The following is a 6,457-nucleotide window of genomic DNA, read 5'->3' as shown; positions in this document are numbered from 1 at the left end:
AGTGCCATCAACAAACCCTTCAAACCCTAATTTTGCATGTCCCCTGGCATGTTCTCCTTTTCCTTTCTCATGCATTGAGCAGGCACTTGCTGCTACTGTGATGATATGGAGGCCTGCAGGGGGCGGGTGGACTGCAATGGGGTGAGGATGGAAATACATCGGGGGCAGACTTGTCCTGTCCAGCTGATGTTAAGCCCTGGATGCCACCAAACCAGGGAATTGTTCAGAGTGTTCCTGGTATGCATGCCATGGTACAGGAGCAGCTGGAGCCTACACTCCTGCGGCCATTAGCGAAACCAGCCGCTCAAACAAGTCTTTATGTTGTGCTGTCTTCTCCCTCAGCTGACATTGTTTTCCCAGGAACTGCAGTGCAAGTATTTGCTCCCACACTGCAATTCTGTCCTCAAGCTCTTCTGCAGCCTGACAGTACCATTCCATTTGCCACATGTGAATTCTTCTCTCTGTTGTATTGCACCTGCATGTTGGCTCTGTCCTGAATGTCAACCATAAGTTCATCATGGACATGCTTCCTCCTGGACCGGGCCACGGTGGGAGAGAGATCCAGGCTTCTGCTGGAATGGGTGCCAGCTGCTGAAGTACACCAGCCAGCAGAGGTTGAAGTGCCTGCAAACAGACATAAAACAGAAAGTTATTGTCTCAGCGGTTCACAAATGGTCCAGCGCATGAGCACATGCACAAAAAAATCCTTATGGAATCTCAAGGACAAAAAATGATACTTTGTAAAAACCGAACTGCTGTGGGCGGGAAAGGAATGCTTGGATCCTGGAAGCTTTGTACACACAACAGGGTTAATAGCAGTGAAAAGAGTACACAGAGAATGGTCCAGTAGTCACAGATGGACTACATTTTGCATAGATTGAGTACATTTCAACCTCCTCCCTCACCCTCAGGACAGTTCACCGTTTACAGGCATCTTGTTACACCATTGTGTTATCATGGATTGGCATACTAACAGGGAAGGTAATATAAAGTTCTTATTTTTAACTCCCTGGCACATCTTAGCAAGAATTGGCAAGTTCATTTTTAAATGCTTGTTTCACAGTTTGCGCTTCCTGGTCTCCATTTTTAGTTCCACGTGGCTAAGACGTGTGTGTGAGGGAACACCAAGGTGCAGGTGAGCAATCCGCCATTAGTGGATACTTGCTGCTGCCCATGGTTTTGCAAAAATAGCTTTTGCTTTGGTTCATAACCTAGAAATCTCTCCCATCCATATATTAATAAAAACAAACATGGAGCCCGAAACTTATCAGGCCCCCGGGGTGAGCTCTGTCTCTTCCATTTCTGCTGCCAGTTCTATGCCAGGCTGCTCCTCAAGGAGGCATCAAAAAGCTCCTCCAAGGACCCAGGATGTGCTGCCGGTGCTCCAGCGGTAAAGCCTCCATGGGGACTGGTCCCAGCACCAGAGTCGCTTCGCTAACCTGAGCCAGCCCCTGCTGGCTCCCTCCAGTCCTATATTGGGTTTGGGGGTCAGGAGATCCCCATACTGGCTGATGAGGCCATCAGGAAGCACTACTGGCTCAGTGACTGACGCAGTACCCAGAACATGGTCAAACTCCTTGTAAAAGGAGCAGCCTCACAGTGAGTTCCCAGAGGTGCAGTTCTCATCCGTGGGTTTCTGGTAGTTGGTCTTGAGCTGCTCATCCCACTCCCTGCCCTGGTCACCAGTCCGGTGAATCCCCAACACTGCCAGCTTCTTGGTTGTCTCCTGGTATGTGTAGTCATTCCTGGTACTCTTGATAAAATGGAACTTTTTGCTCACTTTACACCAAAAAGTCACCAAAATCTGGCTGTGTTCAGGTTGGTGGCCATTGCAAACACAGAAGAAGGTTCACAGTGTTTTCAGCTCAGTGGTCAGAATAAAACAGAAGGGTTAAATACCAAGCTGCTGTACTTGGACATGGGAGGTTGGTTCCACTCCTGAAAGTTGACTGGCTGCTCTTGGGATAGAGAGGACAAAGAACACCAACCCACTGGATTGTGGGATAACATTGGCAGACTCTCAGGGTCTGAGTCTGGGCCCAAGCTGCATCCACACTGCAAAACTATGGAGTTTTGGCTCGAGTCCCAGTGGGATCCAGGCTCAGACCCACCTACCCTGCAGTGTCATGGACCCCAGGCCCAAGTGAGACAGAACTGTGTGCAATTAAAAGGGTTTGGGCTCAAGCCATATGCTGAGCCTGGGCTTATATTGCAGAGCAGACATATCCTGTGCCATCTCAGGCAGGGAGGGAGGGTAGTCTTGGGGTTAAGGTACTGACTGGGATGTGGGAGATTTCACCCACCATTCTCCAGCCTTCAGTGACAGTGTGGTTAAAAACAAACACATGCTCAACCACCCTGCTTTACAGATGAGGGACACTGAGGTACAGGGGGATGTGACTTTCTGAAGGTCCCCCAGGGAGAGTGGTGGGAAAGGGGGTGTGACACAGGCTGGATGGCCTGGGAAACCCAGGGACTAGCATAGAATGGGTGAGTGACATGGACCAGATGATTTAGGGAATGGCAAGGGCCTGATGGCTGGGGTGACAAAGCAGAAGATACTCAAGGAATTGCCCCCCAAAAAAGCCCTGTAGGATATGGGCAAACTACAGCCATGCATGCCTAGCAACACCCATTCTTTAGTCAATAGATGCTGAAAACCTCATCATTTCTGATCACTAAACAAAGTATCACCCTGGATGAAACCACAGGGCTCTCCTACCCGGGAGATATGCTGCCTTTGTACACGGCTCCAGCTTTGCTCCTGTCTATTGTGCTTTACAGCATAGGTGGAACAATCCTCTGGTTCCTTTACAGCCCTGGGTACAATCCAAGAAATAATAATCCAACCTTGCTTTCTGCCAGAAGCTTCCATCTAGGATCCACTCTAGCATCACAAAGAGGGGATGGAGGAATAAGTCATCCATGGTCTGTTGACAATATGCCTCTATAACTATCCAGAGGTTCTGATTGTGGGGAGCCCCTCTCTAGAGGCTGGGCAGGATTTTGTGGTAGGCTGGGCCTGCTTCACAAACAAATATGATTGCAGGAGGAGACAGTGGGCACCTAACCTGTTAGAAGAAAAGGAGTATTTGTGGCACCTTAGAGACTAACAAATTTATTTGAGCATAAGCTTTTGTGAACTGCAGCTCACTTCATTGGAATGCATCCGATGAAGTGAGCTGTAGCTCATGAAAGCTTATGCTCAAATAAATTTGTTAGTCTCTAAGGTGCCACAAATACTCCTTTTCTTTTTGCGAATACAGACTAACACGGCTGCTACTCTGTAACCTGTTAGACTCTTTCATGCAAAGGGAAGCAGCAGACAGTGTGAGACCTCTGAGAGTACGTCTAAACAGCAAAGAAAAACCCACCGTTAGCCTGTGCCAGCAGACTCGGGCTTGAAGGGTTGCTTCATTGCTGTGTAGACTTCTGGGCTTGGGCTGGAGCCCAAACTTTGGGACCTTCCCACCGCACAGGGTCCTAGAGCCCAGGCTCAAGCCCGAGCATCCATACAGCAATGAAACAGACCCACAGCCTGAGCCCCGTGAACCTGAGTTGGTTGGCACGAGTCAGCCGTCGGTGTCTAGTTGCCATGTAGACATAATCCTGAGCCTCTCTCATTATCTTGGGTGGGCCAGCTATGGGCTAGTCTAGCCAGGCCATGTCCCATCACATCACCATATCCTGACGTGTCACTGCATGACCTGAGGCTGAAAGACAGCCCTGGACAGAGTGCTGATTTCAATATGTCTCTCCCTACTCCTGCCTCTGGCCCCATCTACTCAGCCAGCCTGTGAAAAATTCAGCTTGGAGGCTAATCGCTGTTGAAATGGTTTTTAAATCTAAATGGAATAAAATGATCCCCTGAAAGCTGCCTGAGTGCAGAAACTGCAAACCACAAAACGGCAGCCTCCATTCTAAAGGTCACTGGCAGGGACAACGCCTCTCTCTGTTTGTTCTTTTAATGTTACCCTTGAACTTTGAAGCTGGCCCTGGAAATAAATCCTTGAGACAGCTGGGCCCCAGCAGCTTAGGAAGATGCTGCTGCCGCCTTGGTGTATCCTCTGCATTCCTGGAAGGTTAGAAGGACTGATAATGAGCAAAACTGAAAGCTAGTGGGAGGGACAAAACCGCTGTCATGTTCCAAACTTGGATTTAAGACTCATTTGATCCCCTCTCTGCTGATGGTCCACTGAATGCCCAATGGGTGAGGCCTGGAAAATGCCAAACTGCTGCCACTACCCAGTGAGGCCTGGCAGCATTTGGGGATAACCAGCTTGTTGCAGGTATCAGCAGGGAAGTAGGTGCCTAGCTGTAAGGGAAAGAATGCAGTGGGGGATGCATTGAGCTGCTGCAGGGACCCAGAGAGGGCTAGCAGCATGGGAGCTGTCAGAAGTTCCCAGTGAGGTTCGGGAGACACCTGGCTGCTGGGGGTAGCCAGTGCGTTAGTCAGCAGGGAGGCAGTAAGTGAAATGACTGTAACACATGGGCTGGGCATTTTGTTTGCACTAGAAGGCAAAGCCACGTTGCAGTCGTGGTGTGTTCTCCTCTAGAGTTTGCCCTTTGGTCTCAGGGGCCAGGGTACCCTTGTTCAAAGGGCAATCAACATGCAGCATCAAAAGTAATAAATGGGGGCATGGGGAGAAGCTGCAATAGGCCACACAGCAGGCAGCCCTTCTGGGAAAGCCACCTGTACTGCAGGGATCTGCTGGATGTTGAATGGGGATTCAACAAATCCTCCCATAGTCTGGAAATGGCCCCTCTTATCACATGGCTTATGGGGATTGTGGATGGTCTGAGGTGATGTCCCCCTGGCCTAGGAAGAGGGGGAGGACGTGGGTTATAGGATGCTGGCAGAACAGCAGCCCCCAGGAGGAGCCAACAGGGAGCAAACTACAGAGCTCTGTTCCCAAAACAGCCTGCACCAGCTAAAAGGTGGAGGGAGCAAGACAGAGCCTCTCAGCCCTCGCCACTCCCTTATCAGCCCCACTGAGTCCCAACCAGACCCAGCATCTCCTACAGAGAGCAGCAGCAGGAAGAAACCTTCAGGCTCTAGATGTTCATTGAATTCTGAACCTTGGCTTCTAGATTTGTCTCTCCCCGTCAAAGCATAATTTGCTTTCTTGCCTTTGGTTGTTCTTCCTGCTTTGTCCCTTCCTGTCTTCTTCTCACTGTGCTTCTCATCTTCCTTTCTTTGCTTTCCTTTCTGCTCCCTCTCACCCCACCAATTGCCCTGCCCCTGCTCCAACAACCCCTTCCTCTTCCCACTCCAACTCCAAGCACCTCTGCTCCAGCTGGGCTTTTGCAGTAATATAAACAAATACACCAACAAGTATATGTTCCAAGAAGACTCGGAATGGGATCACTGTGTCCCCCTGATCCCCCTGCTTCTGTGCTGTGTCTCACTCCCCTCTCCCTGTGTCTATTTATTGTCTGTTTAGCCTACAAGGTCTTGGGGCCAGGAACCCCATCTGTGCTATGCATAGCACCCGATGCAGTGGGGCTCTGATCCTGCCTGGGGCCCTCAAATGTTACTACAGGATCAATAATTGGAAGGGTAACCCGCCCTAGGTTTGCAAGGCAGGTGTCTCCTCTCTTTGTGTGCCTCCTTCAATCCAGGCCATTTCTTCTCCTCCCTTCCGATGTGCCCTGACAGACACACTGGCAATGCCTTTCTGCTGGACACAGCTCCATCTACAGGGAAGAAGAGAGCATTGCAGATAATTCAGCCGGAAGCATCCTCCTTCCCTGCATGCAATGCTGCTGAATAGCCTCTGCATGACTGGGCACGTCAGCTAAGCTGTCCCAACAGGAGCAGGGACAGAGAGTGGTGGCACAAAGGGGATGGCAGCCCACGTGTCTGCCCACCTGCACTCATTGCCGGGGATTATTCATTTCATTCACCGTTTTGGATTTGCTGCAGTGATTCCACTAAATTCAATGGTGGAGGGAGGGGGGAGAGAGATGGGTTTGTGCATCTTGCCTTCTAGGAAGTAACCTATAAAGAAGATGTGCTATGTATGTCCTAATGCTTTTGACAGCTAGCTGAGCAGAAGATCCTGTGATCTATACCTTATGCCATGTGTGTATGTGCTTTAGCTCCGTGGTTCTCAACCAGAGGTACGCTAACCCCGGGGGTACGCAGGGGTCTTCCAGGGGAGTACATCAACTCATCTAGATATTTACCTAGTTTTACAACAGGCTACATAAAACGCACTAGCAAAGTCAATATGAACTAAAATTTCATACAATGACTTGTTTATACTGCTCTATGTACTATACACTGAAATGTAAGTACAATATTTATATTCCAGGTTTTTTTTTTTATAATTATATGGTAAAAATGAGAAAGTCAGCAATTTTTCAGTACTAGTGCATTGTGACACTTTTGTTTTTTATGTCTGATTTTGTAAGCAGGTAGTTTTTAAGTGGGGTAAAACTTGGGGGGACGCAA

The 6,457-nt window shown here is 49.3% G+C and overlaps 1 long non-coding RNA gene across 1 annotated transcript; it reads right to left on the bottom strand.

Moving 5' to 3' along the window:
• Window positions 1–485: 485 nt before the first annotated feature.
• On the bottom strand, window positions 486–5,676 carry LOC122460617. Its single transcript, XR_006282041.1, has 4 exons — window positions 4,694–5,676; window positions 3,975–4,092; window positions 2,723–2,819; window positions 486–624 (listed from the first exon to the last, which is right to left on the bottom strand). It is a non-coding gene; the product is annotated as an uncharacterized LOC122460617 (long non-coding RNA).
• Window positions 5,677–6,457: the final 781 nt, after the last annotated feature.

This window comes from Dermochelys coriacea, chromosome 6, assembly GCF_009764565.3.
Source record: "Dermochelys coriacea isolate rDerCor1 chromosome 6, rDerCor1.pri.v4, whole genome shotgun sequence".
NCBI classification, from domain to species: Eukaryota; Metazoa; Chordata; order Testudines; family Dermochelyidae; genus Dermochelys; species Dermochelys coriacea.
This window is presented reverse-complemented; position numbering and strand designations above follow the sequence as displayed.